The sequence below is a fragment of the Balaenoptera borealis genome (genome assembly GCF_965194805.1).
Source record: "Balaenoptera borealis genome assembly, chromosome: X".
Classification (NCBI taxonomy): domain Eukaryota; kingdom Metazoa; phylum Chordata; class Mammalia; order Artiodactyla; family Balaenopteridae; genus Balaenoptera; species Balaenoptera borealis.
This window is the reverse complement of record NC_138881.1, coordinates 77,113,646-77,130,511: the sequence shown is the minus strand read 5'-3', so window position 1 is coordinate 77,130,511 and position 16,866 is coordinate 77,113,646. Positions and strand designations below refer to the sequence as shown.

The 16,866-nt window shown below is 34.7% G+C and overlaps 1 pseudogene across 1 annotated transcript; it reads right to left on the bottom strand.

The window, feature by feature from the left end:
- Positions 1–1,444: 1,444 nt before the first annotated feature.
- On the bottom strand, positions 1,445–15,520 carry LOC309620752 (large ribosomal subunit protein eL31 pseudogene; annotated as a pseudogene). Its single transcript has one exon. The product of its transcript is annotated as a large ribosomal subunit protein eL31 pseudogene (transcript).
- Positions 15,521–16,866: the final 1,346 nt, after the last annotated feature.

Sequence of the window (16,866 nt, the reverse complement as noted above, 5' to 3'; positions counted from 1 at the left end):
ACAAATCACAAATATAACAATGCTGATGATAATAATATAACCATTAACATTGATTGTTATTGCAAGGTGTTAGGTAATATTATATGGATAGAAAGTGATGGATTCAGGGTTCAAACTAAGGCTGGTTGACCTAAAAGCATGTGCTCTTTTGGGTATCAGTGTTATTTTTCTCATCTTGCTCCACCACAGTAAATCCTCCATCATGGGAGCCACTATGTTGCACCATAACAAATCTCCCTAAGACAATTAAAACCTTTTCTCCTGAGAACGTGAAAATAAATTTGGCATCTGAAAACATTTTTACCAATATTATAAAATCAGGTTATTAAAAAAAAAAAAAAGGACCAAAAATTTGAAAAAATTACAGTCAACCAAAGGATTCAGGTACTTTTCCAAAGTGTTTAGTCTTTATATATCCAAACATATTCATCTTTAGTATTTAAAACTTGGTTTGATGATTTCCCTAACCATGTGTTCCAATGTTTTGTTTTGTTGTTCCCTCAACCACTGTAAATTTTTAGTATATGAAGACCTGCTTAAACTTTGAAATTCCGGTAGTGCTCTGTTCTCCTCTTTCTATGTTCACCTCATTCTCAGTTCCCCTATACCTGTTTCTGTCATAATCTTTGTGTTCTTAATCTTTTACCTGGTACCCAAACCATGCTTCTATTACTACTAAAACCAAAACTCAGATTTTTCCCCTTAAATTTTTAAAAATCTTAGGTGATAGAATTTAGTTATATATTTTTCCTCAGACATCTACTTCTTTTGCTAATATAGGTCTAATTTTTCCCAATAACACAACCTCTAGTCTCCTTCTCTTAAAAATATTATCCTAGAATTGCTATAAACATATATTTGTTATACATTTATCTTATAGACTCATTTAATCAAGAGCAGCTTAAATTACTTATTATGTGGATAATAAGCCTGAACACAGTGCTTGGTAACTTAAAAAAGATCAATACACATTTGTGAGAATAAATATCTTCTTAGAGGTACTATAAATTGATAACTCTCTGACATCCCCAAAAACATATAGGAAGCTAATTATTTTTAATTACCTAATTTAAGAGCCAAATGATCTGATGGTGTAAAAACAGAGGAGAAATACAATCATGTACTAAGCAGATTTATTACCAATAGAATGAATTTCTGTTCATTGAAATGCAAATCTTCTAATAAAATCAAGAGAATTTTATTTGTCTATAGCTTTGAGACATGGAGCAAGTCAAAAAGTCTCTAAGCCTCTGTTTTCTTATCTATATAATGAGAATGATAATAGTCTAAGTTTAGTACAGTAGCTTTGACTGAGTTGATTAGATTTAGTAACATCTTAAAATTGTGGATACAATATATATGTATGAATAAATATCAGCAAGGTTAAAAACTGAAGCTAAAATCTGCAGCAACCTTGAAAATTACTTTGCCTTCAAAATATAAATATTTTTTGATTGAGTTTGGTAAAAATCATTGAGATTGTTTTTATTGTTTTTGTTTATTTGTTTTGAGGTTCTATAACTTTGACAATCAACAGTTAGTTCTCATCCACATTAACTGTCTGTAGATTTTTAAAAGTGGTAACAGGTACATAAGGTAACCAACATATAGAGCTTGTTTGGTGAATCTTCATCTTCATTACAATTTCTGCACAACCACACACTGATACAGTATGGGACATTCCTTATTGCTTTGGCCCAGACAGCTTTGTTGAGCCTGGTGTCAATGCATACATCTGGAGTTCCCATCTCCTTCATGGCAAATTTCCAGATTTCTCTGAGTACCTGAGGGCACGGTTCTTGAAACCCACTCCATGGCTGTGCTTGTAAATGTTGATAGTGTATTCTCTGATGATGGTGGACATGCCCTTCTTCTTATCACCCTTGTTTTCAGGAGCCATTCTGCCAGGCATGGTTTGGAAAAAGGGTGTTTTTATTGTTAAATTGTACTCTGGTCCACAGTTAATCAGTGTAGGATAAATATATATGACAAAAGCACCTTATTAAAGAAAGTGAACCCTTTCAAGAAAGTCATAAAGCAAAATTTTGAAATTATAAATAGGGAAGGTATTTGTGTTTGTGTGTGATTGTGTGTGTGAGAGAGAGCATGAGAAAGAGTGAGAGAGGAGCAAATTACTGTTATTTTATTACATTTTTCTTTAAAGATAATTGTAGTTTCAAATGTAATTGTAAGAAGTAATACAGATTCTCTATACCTTTTATCTGGTTTTCCCCAATGGTAACATCCTGTATAACTATAGTACAATATGACAAAAGGAAAATTAACATTGACACAATCTACAGACTTTATTCAGATTTCAGCAGTTTTATACAGACTTATTTGTGTGTGTGTTTGTGTGTGTGTGTAGTTCTATGTTATTCTTTCTACTTGGCTGTGGTATATGTTTATACTTTGCTGCATTTTATTTGCTAATACAGTTGATGTTTTATGAAGTTGCCACAACCTCTGAATTAGAAAATGCTGAACCATTGCTCTTAAGGAAAATATAGGGTTAGGTTTATTTAAGCTTCTTTTCACATGATTTTTATCAATGGATCAATACATAATCTTACTTTATGTGTGTTTCTGTTTAAAGACACGTTATTACATATTGTTGATTCATTAATGTTGAACACATGACCAGTGCTACAACTCATGCCTATAGGAAGCTTATCTAACACGCATATTTGCTTTGTAAGGCACATCAGAGCTTACTTGGGTTCAGGAATATTAGACAGCTCTTTAGCACCATGCTTAGGGACCATTATAAACAGTGAAATCACCAACAAAAAACACACAAATGTGAAAAACTTGGCACTAATTAGACCACAATAGGGGCACTTGTTTACAGTATGAAACTGAAACAAAAGACATAAAAGCCTTTTTCAAACTTAGGTGAGAATTTGCATATCAGGTGACTCAGAGTTTTCACCTCTTTGCACATGTCTGCTAAATGAGAATGAAAGAGCCATGAATATTGATTTTGTAGTTACAAATAACTTTTTAGTGAGTAGGCAAATTTGCAAATACAGAATCTGTGAATAATAAGCATAACTATTTTGTTAAAGATTTTTGTGTCTAAGTTTTGAAAGAATAATGGCCTGTAATTTTTCTTTTTTTCTTTTTTTTACTGTCATTGTCTTGTTTTAGATTTAGGGTAATATTGGCCTCATAAAAGGAGATAGACAGTGTTCCTGTCTCTTCTATTTTTTATAAGAAATTACCTGAAGTAATTGTTGTCTTTAAATTTTTTAGAAAAATTCTCCAGTAAATTTAGCTGGGTCTGGATTTCTTTTTCAGGAAGATTTTATTTATGAATTTAATTTCCTTATTAGTTATAGGGCTATTCAAATTATCTATTTCATCTTGGTTGAGATTTGGTAGTTTGTGAGTTTTTGAGGAATTGGTCCATTTCTACTAAGTTGTTAAATTTATGAATGTAAATTTGTTCATAGTATGCCCTTATTACCCTTTTAATGACTAAAGGAACTGTAGCAATATTCCATTTCATTCCTGAAGTTAGTTATTTGTGTCTCCTCTCTATGTTTGTCTGTATTGTCAGAGGTTTATCAGTTTTATAATTTTTTCATCTTGTTTCATTCATCTTCTCTATTGTTTTCTTGTGATTTCCAATGCTGTTTCCCACAGTGGTAGAGGTACTTTTCTTGGCTGGTCTGCCTGTTATCTCTAGGTGGGTGATAGGATACTCTGGCCCACATTGACAGAGAGTGCTTCTATGGACCACTTCTTCTCCTAGGATCTTCTACTTAATAGCCCCTGTAGAGTTGCTGAAATACCTGGTGTCTGTTTCTTGGGAAAGGGAGTTTCATACTGTAGTCATCCCATCAAGCTATTTGTTTCCAGAGGAATTCTCCTTCCTGCTGCATTCAGGTGGGCAAAAGGACCCTCTAGCCCACAGGGATGGAGGGCACTTCCCAAGGCTGGGCCAGACAACTGGTGTTCATAGGTTGGTGAAAGGCCTTTGGGGAAAGAGAAGACTTCCCTGATACAAGCCATTTGTTGTTAGTAGATTCACCCCTGCCAGTGCCACAGGGCTGTCTAGTGTTATTGTTGAAATTTCCATTAGATCCAGGAGAGGAATTTCTTACTTGAGCCATCTTCTGCTGCTATGTTGAATGTTTAGCTATGCTGGGCCGGGGTTGCCTTCTTCTGCTGTGTGGGGTGTTGTAAGGCACTGAACCACTCTGTTTTTACTTTACTCCTGAAGTTGTTGCATTATTTCCAGGACTTATAATTGTATTTAGCAGGATAGAGTAGAGATGGGTCTACAGAACCTTTTCTGGACCTTAAGCTCTAAATTATTTTTGAAATGCGTTTGGAGGAAATTTCTGCTTGTTAATAACTTCTACAGTCAAAGCCTGAAATGAAAATCATCAAAGCAATGTTTTGTTCACAGAAACTTTTTGAACAAATATCTGCTCATATTTAAAGCTAACCAGAAACAGAAAAGAAAACCTGAAGAATATGCAAAGAATCAAAATAACTAGGTGCACTTGGGAGAATTTCAATCACAAGAAAATGAATAATATCATTTATAAGATGTTGGTGGTTTCCATAAATAAGCCCAGAAAAATCTTAAAATCTTATCAAGGGAACATAGGGAATTAATACTGGTTTATTGTTGAATATCAGGTAGAATTATAGTGATAAGGAAAAGAATAAGATTCCTGAGGAAAGATGTGTCAGTCCTTGAGTAGAGTCAAAATTCATGAGTATATTTCTTAATTTATAGCTCTTGCTACTTGCTTACATTTGTTATAAATGAAAGATCACATACTATTATAGTGATACTATTATAGTGAAACAAGACAAATTCCAGGTTGAAAGTTATTAGATAGGAAATGTTAGACTTAACTTCTATAAATTATATCAGAAAATAGTCACATGAAGTCTGCAGATAGCCTAATCTTAATATATCATAGATATTTATTTTTTAAAGACAGCCATATTTTTCCATATGATATTTATTTTTATTACTTAACATTGAACTCCATAAGCAGTGTATAAATCAAATATGCAAATATCTTTACAAATGGTTGTAACATTCTAATTAGCACATGGGCAACAAGGAATAATAGGTGTTTTTGATAACTATGTTTGAGAGTTGACTACTGTCATCAAAAGAATCAGGAATGCAACTATTTGGACTCTAAACTAGCCATGACTATTGACTCTACTTAGGTTGTTTGCAGTGTGAAAACCAGAGTGCTCCCTGTGGGGAAGTTTGTGGACAGTATTCTTAACATGTATTTGAAGAATAGAAACTTATAGGATGCTGAGACAAGAAGGACAAGGAATTATGTGATTTCTACTTTTTTTTTCAGTTACAAGAATAACTGAAATTGAACATATAAACAATTCATGAGAAACATCTGCTTCTCCAACCTTGATGAAACCACCCAAAAATCCCACACAAGCTTGTTCAACAGTCTTTAGCTATACTTTTCATGAGAAGTTCATTCTTAAGACTAGATATAAAATCAGAATGACATATCAATAGCTGACCTGAGAGAAAAGTCCATCTGAGTGAAAATGGTATAGATATTAGCTTTTTCTCCTAGGGCACAAGCTGACTTATTAGAAATGCCATGAGATCATGGTGTCATTATACTCTTGATAATATGAGCATACGTGTTCTTAAACCCACAGACCGAAACATTTCCATGTCATCTAAGATATAAATCTCATTGATTCTCAATAGAAGGTCTCTGTTTTGCATTAGATTAACATTTAATCTGTTTGGGTTGACATCTAGGGATCTACTGTGACAACAACAGGACCAGTTGCAACTAGAGTAACCACTGAATATTTCTATACTATTCTGTGTCATTGTTTTTGGAGGAAGTAGAAAACAGCTCAATAATAAGCATTCTCATTTACCCTTTATCTTATTCCTCTACTTTAATACAGACTAAGCATAGAGATTACCTAGCATATAATGAAGCACTATACCAGCAAACTGACTAATATATATCTATATTTATACATCTACATATCTATATATATGAAAACTAAATCTTTGACCAGGGCAAGTAAAAACATTGCTATTTTTTGTCTTACCATTCCACACTTTTTGCTCACTATTTTAAAAATCAAATGGAATTTATATTTGTGATATGTGAACTTTAGTATAGTTTACCTCTCTGGTTAATAAACATCACATTATAGTCTCCACTACTTCTAAATTGCATTCATTTTTTAATTGAACTTAGATGATCTCACTGTATTTAGAGAAAGTTATACCTCTTTGAACTTCCAATTTCTACTTGTTTTTTATAATGCTCACCTCAATGCCCAGCTTCTCTATGAAGCATTTTTCTGCCTTAGTGAGTTACCATTCTCTGAATTAGCATAATATTTATAGTTTATACAAATCAATTTAATAATTAAATATTATCAAAATTTTTCTTTTTTATACTAAAATCAGAGCTTATCACCTAAATAGTAACCTGCTTAATGGAAGAAGCCATGTTAATAAGTTCAAGTGAAAAACAGTGATGTAACAACTACCTATTTGTCTAATATTCTTAGATAGACCTGGAGTGTTTAGCAAACTTCATGGATAATTAATAAGCAACAGATTAGTTGCCCAATATTGTGAAATATGTTATTGTTCTCCAGGAAATGTATCAATTAAATCTGAAAGAAGCCTTAGTTGAAAGAATGTAAGGCTTTGTTGGAAAAGAGGTGAATAATATGAATAATTCACCTTGATAAGGTATTTTCTATATCAATAATTAAGTAAACAAAGACTTTGAGATCATCACGTAAAAGATTCAATGTGAGAGCAATATATCAGTAAAGAGAATATCCTTCTTTTTTTTTTTTTTTCTAAAGCATGAAATGCCTAATTCTTCATATTTTCCCAAATGTTTCTAAGCGGAAACAGTTACAAAAAAGCTATTAAAATAATTAACAACAAAAATAATAATATTGAAAGCTTAGATCATTTTGATAGTTGTTTGATTTCCATACTCCTAAATATGAAAATCTGTTCTAGTTGGCTATATTTTTCATGATTTGGAGTTAAAAATGTTTTAAAATTCAAATTTATGATGGCAAGAGCCATCACTCATGTACTATCAATCAAAACTGTGATAATAAAACAAAATTGTACTTTTCATACTAAAATTGCATAATTTAACATTTCACTTGCACAATATATAATAGTATACTGTATAGGTCAAAATCTTCCTTTTATTTTTATGGTCTATTTGTGTAAATGAAGTTTAGTTTTAATTAATATGATACGAATAAAAAAGCATTACTGTAAATAAAGGCACAGAGAAAATAACCTTTGCTGGGAAGACTTTGCTTTTTAACATTAGGTAGAAAGTTACTTAGCCTTTTACATCCTTCCTAAAGTGTGTGGTTTTTAACTAGACAATGTAAATAACTTAAAAGCTGAGGTGAAAAGACCTTTATGAGGTATGCCATCATTATGAAAGAGCATTTTTCAGAAACAATTTGAAGGTTTATGGTTTTCTGGTTGAAGATATTCCTGTTACTAGATAGAAATGAAGTTCAGTGAAAATTTACAACTCAATACAAATGAAAATGAAGTTTGGTTGAAATATTCACTTGAACCACCATTTCCTCAGAATGAAAGTGCTATTTTTCCCATCATTTTTTAATAATCATACTTTGAAAATGACAATAGTAAAGAAACAAGCTCTCACAGTGTCTCACAAAAACATCAAAAATGCCAACAGAGTTGAACACAACACAAGTGTATGGTGTCAACTGTTTATAAATTAACATAATTGAGCAGTAAAAGGAATAGTTATTTTAAACTAGGAAAGGCTTTATTCTCCATGTTAAGAACAAATTCAGTTAACATATGGGTACTCTGAAAACCTGTAAAAAAGAAAAATATTCTCCTGGCTGTCAAATCTCTTATCTTTACAAGAATATTAAATTCTACCTAAAAGAACAGGGCAGGTAACTCCATCAAGCTAATGGGTTATGAGGAAAGAGATAGATGGGCCCCAGGCTGAGCAGCTGGAGTTTGTCCCCTGTGGACAGGCACTCCAAGATAAAGATAATAGCAGGAGCTAGGAGGAGCTGAGCCCTGCCCAGATAAGAGATAAAGAGACCACATATTTCTCATTCTCGAGTGACTGTGGGGAAAAAACACTCTAGGCCTGTTAGTCAGACATTAACAGCAAGGAGGTGACAGTGGTGAGAAAGACAAGAAGAAGAAATCGAGTCACACAACCAGACATCTGGGGACTCTCCCTTGACCCCACCCAGAAGAGGTGAAACTATAGTCACGTGGTGGGCAGCTTATCCTGATAAAGAGGGGCACAGTAAGACGAGGGAACTTCCCGGGGCTGCGCATGCCCAGACCAGACAGGTGTATAACCTATAGTAAACCCAAACTCATTATACCATAATTATAATAAAATGTACATGTGGCTTTGCCCGCCCGCCCCACCGAGTGGGCGTTTCTTAGCGATTCAAAGTAAGAGCATGCGCAGCAGTAAACTTGTTACATAGCTCGGGACTGTCAATCAAATAATGATCCCCTGTCACTCACCCCCACCTCCCTGCAAAATGCTCCCTAAAAGCCCCCTTAAGCCCGTATAGGAATGCTGCTTTCAATTCGCAGAATCAGCCCGCTCTCTCTCTCTCTCTGAGAGTGTACCTATGCTTAAATAAACTTTTCTTGGTGCTTAAGCTTAATGTGGTAGTTTGCAATTCTTTGCTTACTAATCGTGGAACAGAGATTGCTGGTCTGGGCCTTCCGTTGACCTCCTTGGTTGAAGCTATTTTGTTACAAGCATGATCACAGTCCAGTGACAGGCCCAAATAGAAAATGAAGTTTTTCTAACATTCTATATTGACCAGACTTGGACTTGAAACCAAATCTTTCTTATTTTCCACTAGAAAATGCATTCTTTCCTCCTTTGAATGAGGTAGAGAATACTGGTACCATCCATAGGAAATTCTGGTGCTGATTAAGTTTCTGAAATGACCTAAGCCAGGTGTTTCAAAACCCATCTTGTTATTATAATAACCTGACATACTTCTGTAGGAAAACAGATTTCCAGGTCTCACATCAGAAATACCAAAAAGAAATATTCCTGCTCCTTCTGGGAGGCTGATAAGAAGCAATGTTTGTGAGTCACTGATCTAAGGACTGTAATTACATATAGACTCCAGAGCTTAATGATTGTTAATAGTTCTTGGGTTCAAATCCCTGTTCTACTGCTCTGTGTACTCTCTGGAAAGTGGCTAAAGTTCTGTGTGCCTCACTTTCTTTATTTTTAATGGACATACCTAACAGTCTTATGTAAGGATTATGTCAGTTAATATAAAAGAATTTTAACAGTGCCAGTACCAGGAAAACACTCACTAAATGTTAGTATCTGCCTTGTCTTTGTAGATTTCACTTGCAATGACTCTCCTGCATGAATCCTGGACTTCAACAAAAATTAGACATATCCCTTACAGCGCTTCAATAAATAATTGTGAAAGTAAGACTAATATGACCCCTACAACCTGAGTGGTTTGAAATAGTATAAACAATCTGAAACACAGGAAAATAGTTATTATATTGGGGTGAATTGTAGAGTGTTTGGTAGGTATATTTAATTTTCCTCCAGAGTTTGATATTGAAGGAGCATGACACATAATAGAAAAGTTTTAGTATACACATAGTCTCAAAAATTAAATGCCATTTTTGAAAAATATGAAAATGGTATCTAAGGCTATTTCAAGCAACATTTGTAAAGAAAAAATTGATTTTGAAATTATAACTGATTGGTACTCACAAATTTTAAAAGTACAGGGATTACTGATTTCACCTTAGTGGAATGAATATAATACTGCCACAAAGAAAACTTACAATTATTTTCTCTCTATCTCTTTCTTTAATTAATTTTAACTTAGAAAAGAGGTAGCCTTTAGTTGTGAGAAGATATGGCATACATATTTTCTTTTCTTTGTTTTTTTTTATAACATCTTTATTGGAGTATAATTACTTTACAATGTTGTGTTAGTTTCTGCTGTATAAAAAAGTGAATCAACTATATGTATACATATATCCCCATATCCCCTCCCTCTTGCGTCACCCTCCCACCCTCCCTATTCCACCCCTCTAGGTGGTCACAAAGCACCTAGCTGATCTCTCTGTGCTATGTGGCTGCTTCCCACTAAATATCTATTTTACATTTGGTAGTGTATATATGTCAATGCCACTCTCTCACTTCGTCCTTTTTAAGTTTTTTTGTTTGTTATTATAATTTTTTTTAATTGGGGTATAGTTGTTTTACGATGTTGTGTTAGTTTCTACTGTACAGTGAAATGGAGTTCCCTGTGCTATACAGCAAGTTCTTATTAGTTATCTATTTTATATATAATACTGTATATATGTCAATCCCAAACTTCCAATTCATCCCACCCCCCACCCCTCACGTTCCACCCTTGGTGTGCATACATTTGTTCTCTACATCTGTGTCTCTATTTCTGCCTTGCAAACTGGTTCATCTGTACCATTTTTTTAGATTCCACATATATGCATTAATATACGATATTTGTTTTTCTCTTTCTGACTACTTGACTCTGTATGACAGTCTCTAGGTCCATCCATGTCTCTACAAATGACACAATTTCATTCCTTTTTACAGCTGAGTAATATTCCACTGTATATATGTACCATATCTTCTTTTTTTTTTTAATTTAATTAATTTATTTATTTATGGCTGTGTTGGGTCTTCGTTTCTGTGCAAGGGCTTTCTCTAGTTTCAGCAAGTGGGTGCCAGTCTTCATCGCGGTGCACAGGCCTCTCACTATCGTGGCCTCTCTTGTTGCGGAGCACAGGTTCCAGACGCGCAGACACAGTAATTGTGGCTCATGGGCCCAGTTGCTCCACGGCATGTGGGATCTTCCCAGACCAGGGCTCGAACTCGTGTCCCCTGCACTGGCAGGCAGATTCTCAACCACTGTGCCACCAGGGAAGCCCGTACCATGTCTTCTTTATCCATTCGTCTGTCAATGGACATTTAGGTTGTTTCCATGACCTAGCTATTGTAAATAGTGCTGCAATGAACCCTGGGGTGCATGTGTCTTTTTGAATTATGGTTTTCTCTGGGTATATGCCCAGTAGTGGGATTGCTGGGTCATATGGTAATTCTAATTTTAGTTTTTTAAGGAACCTTCATACTATTCTCCATAGTGGCTGTAACAATTTATATTCCCACCTACAGTGCAAGAGGGTTTGCTTTCCTACACACCCTCTCCAACATTTATTGTTTTTAGATTTTCTGATGATGCCCATTCTAACCGTTTTGAGGTGATACCACATTGAAGTTTTGATTTTCATTTGTCTAATAACTAGCAATATTGAGCAGCTTTTCATGTTCCTTTTGGCCATCTGTATGTCTTCTTTGGAGAAATGTCTAGGTGTTCTGACCATTTTTTTATTGGGTTTTTTGTTTTTTGATATTGAGCTACATGATCTGTTTATATATTTTGGAGATTAATCCTTTGTCTGTTAATTTGTTTGCAAATATTTTCTCCCATTCTGAGGGTTGTCTTTTCGTCTTGTTTATGGTTTCCTTTGCTGTGCAAAAGCTTTGAAGTTTCATTAGGTCTGATGTTTATTTCTGTTTTTATTTCCATTACTTTAGGCGGTGGGTCAAAAAAGATCTTGCTGTGATTTACGTCAAAGAGTGTTCTTCCTATGTTTTCCTCTAAGAGTTTTATAGTGTCCAGTCTTACATTTAGGTCTTTAATCCATTTAGGGTTTATTTTTGTGTATGGTGTAAGGGACTGTTCTAATTTCATCCTTTTACATGTAGCTGTCCAGTTTTCCCAGCACCACTTATTAAAGAGACTGGCTTTTCACCATTTTATATCCTTGCCTCCTTTGTCATAGATCAGTTGACCATAGGTGCATGGGTTTATCTCTTAGCATTCTATCCTGTTCCATTGATCTGTATTTCTGTTTTTGTGCCAGTACCATATTGTCTTGATTATTATAGCTTTGTAGTATAGTCTGAAGTCAGGGAGTCTGATTCCTCCAGCTCCATTTTTTTTTCTCAAGATTGCTTTGCCTATTCAGGGTCTTTTGTGTCTCCATACAAATTTTAAGATTTTTTGTCCTAGTTCTGTAAAAAATGTCATTGGTAATTTGATAGGGATTGCATTTAATTTGTAGATTGCTTTGGGTAGTATAGTCATTTTCATAATATTGATTCTTCCAATCCAGGAACATGGTATGTCTCTCCATCTGTTTGTGTCATCTTTGATTTCTTTCATCAGTGTCTTATAGTTTTCTGAGTACAGGTCTTTTACATCCTTAGGTAAGTTTATTCCTAAGTATCATTCTTTTTGTTTCAGTGGTGAATGGGACTGTTTCCTTGGTTTCTCTTTCTGATCTTCTGTTGTTAGTGTATAGAAATGCAAGAGATTTCTGTGAATTTATTTTATATCCTGCAACTTTACCAAATTCATTGATTAGCTCTAACAGTTTTCTGGTGGCATCTTTGGGCCTCTCTATGTATAGTATCATGTCATCTGCAAAGAGTGCCAGTTTTACTTCTTCTTTTCCAATTTTGATTACTTTTATTTCTTTATCTGCTCTGATTGCTATGGCTAGGACTTCCAAAACTATGTTGAATAATAATGACAGGAGTGGACATCCTTGTCTTCTTCCTGATCTTAGAGGAAATGGCTTCAGTTTTTCACCACTGAGAATGATGTTTGTTGTGGGTTTTTCATATACGGCCTTTATTATGTTGTGGTAGGTTCCCTCTATGCCCACTTTCTAGAGAGTTTTTATCATAAGTGGGTGTTGAATTTTGTCAAAAGCTTTTTTCTGCATCTGTTGAGATGATCATATGGTCTTTAATCTTCAATTTGTTAATATGGTGTATCACATTGATTGGTTTGCATATATTGAAGAATCTTTGCATCCCTGGGGTAAATTACACTTGATCATGGTGTATGATCCTTTTAATGTGGTGTTGGATTCTGTTTGCTAGCATTTTGTTGAGAATTTTTGTGTCTGTATTCATCAGTGATATTGGTCGGTAATTTTGGTTTTTTGTAGTATCTTTTCCTGGTTTTGGGATCAGGGTGATGATGGCCTCGTAGAATTAGTTTGGGAGTGTTTCTTCCTCTGCAGTTTTTTGGAAGAGTTTGAGAAGGATGAGTGTTAGGTCTTCAGTAAATATTTGGTAGAATGCACCTGTGAAGCCATCTGGTCCTGGACTTTTGTTTGCTGGAAGATTTTTAATCACAGTTTCAATTTCATTACTTGCGATTGGTCTGTTCATATTCTCTATTTCTTCCTCGTTGAGTCTTAGAAAGTTATACCTTTCTCAGAATTTGTCCTTTTTTTCCAGGTTGTCCATTTTATTAGCACATAGTTGCTTGTAATAGTCTCTTATGATGCTTTGCATTTCTGTGATGTCCTTTGTAACTTCTCCTTTTTCATTGCTAATTTTATTGATTTGATTCCTCTCCCTTCTTGATGAGTCTGACAAAAAGCCTATCAACTTTGTTTACCTTCTCAAAGAACCAGATTTTAATTTTATTGATCTTTGCTATTGTTTTCTTTGTTTCTATTTCATTTATTTCTGCTCTGATCTTTATGATAACTTTCCCTCTACTAACGTTGGGTTTTGTTTGTTCTTCTTTCTCTAGTTCCTTTAGGTATAAGGTTAGATTGTTTATTTGAAATATTTCTTGTTTCTTGAGGTAGGATTGTATTGCTATAAACTTTCCTCTTAGAACTGCTTTTGCTGCATCCCATAGGTTTTGGATCATCGTGTTCTCATTGTATTTGTTTCTAAGAATTTTTAAATTTTCCTCTTTGATTCTTCAGTAATCTCTTGGTTATTTAGTAGCATATTATTTAACCTCCATGTGTTTGTGTTTTTTACAGTTTTTGCCTGTAATTGATTTCTAATCTCATAGTGTTTTTGTTGGGAAAGATTCTTGATATGATTTCAATTTTCTTAAATTTGCTGAGGCTTGATTTGTGACCCAAAATGTGATCTATCTCGGAGAATGTTCCATGTGGAATTGAGAAGAAAGTGTAATCTGCTGTTTTAGCATGGAATGTCTGTTAAATATCAATTAAACCTATCCGATCTATTGTGTCATTTAAAGCTTGTGTTTCCTTAGTAATTTTCTGTCTGGATGATCTGTCTGTTTTTGCAAGTGAGGTGTTAAAGTCCCCCACTATTATTGTATTACTGTCAATTTCCCCTTTTGTACCTGCTAGCATTTGCCTTATGTATTGAGGTGCTCCTATGTTGGGTGCATATATATATTTATAATTTTTATATCTTTTCTTGGATTGATCCCTTGATCATTCTGTAGTGTCCTTCCTTGTCTCTTGTAACATTCTTTATTGTAAAGTCTATTTTATCTGATATGAGTATTGCTACTCCAGCTTTCTTTTGATTTCCATTTGAATGGAATACCTTTTTCCATCCCTTCGCTTTCAGTCTGTATGTGTCCCTAGGTCTGAAGTGGGTCCCTTGTAGACAGCATATATACAGGTTTTGTTTTTGTATCCATTCAGGCAGTCTGTGTCTTTTGGTTGGAGCATTTAATCCATTCACATTTAACATAATTATCAATATGTAAGTTCCTATTATGATTTTCTTAATTGTTTTGGGTTTATTTTTGTAGGTCCTTTTCTTTTCTTGTGTTTCCCACTTAGAGAAGTTCCTTTAGCGTTTGTTGTAGAGCTGGTTGAGTGGTCCTGAATTCTCTTAGCTTTTGCTAGTTTGTAAAACTTTTGATTTCTCCATTGAATCTGAATGAGATCCTTGCTGGTAGAGTTTTCTTGGTTGTAGGTTCTTCCCTTTCATCACTTTAAATATATTGTACTAGTCCCTTCTGTACAGAGTTTCTGCTGAGGAATCAGCTGTTAACCTTCTGGGAGTTCCCTTGTATGTTATTTGTCATTTTTCCCTTGTTGCTTTTAATATTTTTTCTTTGTCTTTAATTTTTGTCAAGTTGATTACTATGTGTCTCAGCGTGTTTCTCCTTGGGTTTATCCTGCCTTGGACTCTCTGCAGTTCTTGGACTTGGGTGTCTATTTCCTTCTGATGTTAGGGAAGTTTTCGACTATAATCTCTTCAAATATTTTCTCTCGTCCTTCTCTCTCTCTTCTTCTTCTGGGACCCCTATAATGTGAATTTTGTCCCAGAGGTCTCATATGCTGTCTTCATTTCTTTATTCTGTTCAGTGATTTCCACCATTCTGTCTTACATGTCACTTATCCATTCTTCTGCCTCAGTTATTCTGCTCTTGATTCCTTCTAGTTTATTTTCTATTTCATTTATTGTATTGTTCATTTTTGTTTGTTTTTTATTTATTTATTTATTTTTATTTTTTTTAAACATCTTTATTGAAGTATAATTGCTTCACAATGGTGTGTTAGTTTCTGCTTTATAACAAAGTGAATCAACTACACATATACACACGTTCCCATATCTCCTACCTCCTGCATCTCCCTCCCTCACACCCTCCCCATCCCACCGCCCAGGCAGTCACAAAGCACCGAGCTGATCTCCCTGTGCTATGCAGCTGCTTCCCACTAGCTATCTATTTTACATTTGGTAGTGTATATATGTCCATGACACACTCTTACCCTGTCACATCTCACCCCTCCCCCTCCCCATATCCTCAAGTTCATTCTTTAGTAGATCTCTGTCTTTATTCCCATCTTGCCACTAGGTTCTTCATGACCTTATTTTTTTTTCCTTAGATTCCATATATATGTGTTAACATACTGTATTTGTTTTTCTCTTTCTGACTTACTTCACTCTGTATGACAGACTCTAACTCCATCCACCTCACTACAAATACCTCCATTTCATTTCTTTTTATGGCGGAGTAATATTCCATTGTATATATGTGCCACATCTTCTTTATCCATTCATCCAATGATGGACACTTAGGTTGCTTCCATGTCCTGGCTATTGTAAATAGAGATGCAATGAACATTTTGGTAAATGACTCTTTTTGAATTATGGTTTTCTCAGGGTATATGCCCAGTAGTGGGATTGCTGGGTCATATGGTAGTTCTATTTTTAGTTTTTTAAGGAACCTCCATACTGTTCTCCATAGTGGCTGTATCAATTTACATTCTCACCAACAGTGCAAGAGGGTTCCCTTTTCTCCACACCCTCTCCAGCATTTATTGTTTGTAGATTTTTTGATGATGGCCATGCTGACCGGTGTGAGATGATACCTTATTGTAGTTTTGATTTGCATTTCTCTAATGATTAATGATGTTGAGCATTCTTTCATGTGTCTGTTGGCCATCTGTATATCTTCTTTAGAGAAATGTCTATTTAGGTCTTCTGCCCATTTTTGGATTGGGTTGTTTGTTTTTTTGTTGTTGAGCTTCATGAGCTGCTTGTAAATCTTGGAGATTAATCCTTTGTCAGGTGCTTCATTTGAAAATATTTTCTCCCATTCTGAGGGTTGTCTTTTGGTCTTGTTTATGGTTTCCTTTGCTGTGCAAAAGCTTTTAAGTTTCATTAGTTCCCATTTATTTATTTGTGTTTTAATTTCCATTTCTCTAGGAGCTGGGTCAAAAAGGATCTTGCTGTGATTTATGTCATAGAGTGTTCTGCCTATGTTTTCCTCTAAGAGTTTGATAGTGTCTGGCTTTACACTTAGGTCTTTAATCCATTTTGAGTTTATTTTTGTGTATGGTGTCAGGGAGTGTTCTAACTTCATACTTTTACATGTACCTGTCCAATTTTCCCAGCACCACTTATTGAAGAGGCTATCTTTTCTCCACTGTATATGCTTGCCTCCTTTATCAAAGATAAGGTGACCATATGAGCGTGGGTTTATCTCTGGGCTTTC